We start from the raw sequence: 2,969 nt of genomic DNA, 5'->3' as shown, positions 1-2,969 counted from the left end.
AACGTGCCAAACAGGAAACGTACTAACACGACAATACAACGTGCATGCAGAACTTTGTAGCAATGTGCGAGGCAACCGATAACGATTAAACAAGTGAATGACTTAACGCGATTCAGCACACGTTTACTCCGACAACTCACACACGAACGTACAGGAGATTCACGTACACAACTCACACAACTGGCACACACAATCCTGAAAATATCGGAAGACGAATAAACACGTATACAATAACGATTCAACAATCACAACGTGCAATCGATCAAGAGTCAAGGAGCGAATTCACCGTGGGGTGGTGAGGGTTTTGGGCTCGGGAATCCTTGCTCAAACTCTCGGTTAAAACCTGGTACAGCAACACACGAAATTAGAAGTATCGACAATTCGTTTTGAAACAATTTTCGGTTTGGATATTTAAATGAAATCAAAATGAAACAACAACAACAACAACAACAAGGATAGATCTCACCCGGGGAACGTCCTATGGCTCGAGCAAGCTCTGATATCAAAATGATGCACGCACGAGGAGGATGGTCGAAGGGAGTTCAACCGCAATCACCGGCTCACGAATGTGGCTCTCGAATTCACGGAGGAACAAGGGGAATCGAAGGGCCTTTGCGGAGAAACGAATCCAATCACCGGCTCACGGAAGGGTGGCTCTCGAATTCGGATCGTTTCAGAAGAATGGAGATGGAAAGCGAAGGGAAGGAACCTCGGACAAACCAAGGGGAAGAGCCGGACCAACCGAGCTCGATGGATGACCGGCGGACACACCGACGACGACCAACACGGAGGAAGAGAGGCGGACACACCAGCCAATGATGAGAGAAAATTCAATCTCAAATTTACTTGCAAAATCTCAACTGTCTTTTCAAATTACAAGAGCTGAGTTTTTAAAAGAAATAAACATACTTAATGCTAAGTTTACATGCATGGGTTTAGCAATAAATGAGATAAAGAGCTGTTGGGAAAGCTCCTTCCTTTGGGCTGCACATGGGCTGGGTCGTGGGCCTCCCTCTTGGGCCGAAGACTGGACTAAAGTCATGTCCTAGGCCTTAGCCAATTCGGACTTAATGCTGAAGACGTTCCGGGTCACTTCTTGTCCGAATAGGGGTGCGCCATTGTTATCGTTATTCCGGAATCCATCGAGAACTTGAGTGACAGCCTTGGTTAGCGTGATACGAAGTGCTCGAGCCGCCTTAGCCAATTCGGACTTAATGCTGAAGACGTTCCGGGTCACTTCTTGTCCGAATAGGGGTGCGCCATTGTTATCGTTATTCCGGAATCCATCGAGAACTTGAGTGACAGCCTTGGTTAGCGTGATACGAAGTGCTCGAGCCCTAGCACGAGTTAATGGTGGCTCGGCTCTAGGGTTTGCTCGGGGAGCCTTCGCATTGTGCATGTCAAGTCCCGTTCCCGCGGCTTCGAATGATCGTGTGATGTTATGATCATCCGGCAAGAGTCTTGACGCCTGATGGGCCAAGTCTTCAACGTCCTCAAGAGCTCCTTCCGTTAAGCTCCCGTCTTCAAGAGCTCCTTCCGTTATGCTCCCGTCCTCCTCCAAGCTGCTAGGTCCGATGTCCTCATCATGTATCCTATCATGAACCCTAAGAAAGTTAAGCCATCTCCCAATGTGAATAACTCACTCATTTGATGTTTGGTTCCAAGCATCATCCCCATATCCCTATGATCAATGTGTTCTAACATCACACCAACTAAGATTTCGCCAAAGTTGATAGCATTAAGCACAAAACATCAAACCCATGGAAGAAAACTCATAAACATCATAGGTTAAGCATAGGTATCCATACAAAAGTGGGGATCCCTCACCCACAACAAAGTCACTACTCCATATCTAGGGTTTCAAAAAAGAAAGCAAAATGAAGAAACATAGAGAAGGAGAAGAAAAGCTCAAGATGGTCTTCAATGGTGGCCTTCTTCTTCTCCAAGCCTCCTAGATCTCCAAAATCTCCCTTTTCTCTTCTCCAAGTTGATTTTTCTCTCCAAGTGGGTCGAGTCCCCCTTCTCTCTCCTCAAACTCCCTCTTTTATGCAAGTGCAGCAGCTAGGTTTGTCCTCAAAAATCGGGCTTTTCCTTTTTGGGCCGGATTTAATAACGGGCGGTCGCTCACTTTTTCTTCAGGGTCGCCCGTTTTTCTGATTCCGGGCGACCGCTCGTTTGTTTGAGCGGCCGCTCGTTCTTCACAGCTGACGGTCGACCGCCTGATTTCTTGAGCGACCGCCTGTTCCCATAATCTCAGCGTCGAGCGACCGCTCGTTTAAATGGGCGGGCCGCCCATTTTTTCTGAGCAAATTTTCGGGATGAATCCCGCCAATGGGCGACCGCTCGGCAGAATGAGCGGGCCGCCCATTTTTTCTGAGCCTTCCGGGTCTTCTCGATTCTGCTCCTTTTCCGTGCCTTGTGCGTGAATGTCCTCGTTTGATCATCCTGCATGAAAAATAGAGAAAAGAATCCTACCCAAGACCATCTAACGTCCTATTATGCCTAAGGTATGTGCAAAGAATGATGTAGGACGTTAGAAAAACCGGTGAAAATCCCGTGTGATCAGTGTGAGCGAGACTGTAGAAATGTGTGGCCGCACTATAGACGAGCGTCGTCTATTTCAGACAGTCGAACTCAGTGAACGAGAAAGCAGTTGAATCAGATAAGGTGGCTCGTCCATGCCTTATGTTCGACATATGATATCGCGATACAAAATAATCATCAGCCGGAATCATCTCTGGTGTTCGTAAGATCACGAACAAACTCTATTCGAGATAGGTAGTCATAGGGTCTTGCTAGAGATCGCCTATGACTCTATTCGGGTTATACTGCTATATCGAATGAGCCTACAGGGTCACACACGAAGGGAAGGACAAAATGCACGAGAAAACAATGGAAAAACCGAGATGGAAGGGGCTGGAACGGACGGACCGAAAGGGTTAGACCCGACGGTCCCCCAGGGCCAGCAC

This window comes from Tarenaya hassleriana, unplaced genomic scaffold, assembly GCF_000463585.1.
Source record: "Tarenaya hassleriana unplaced genomic scaffold, ASM46358v1 Cleome97, whole genome shotgun sequence".
In the NCBI taxonomy this organism is placed as follows: domain Eukaryota; kingdom Viridiplantae; phylum Streptophyta; class Magnoliopsida; order Brassicales; family Cleomaceae; genus Tarenaya; species Tarenaya hassleriana.
Note: the sequence above shows the minus strand (reverse complement) of the source record.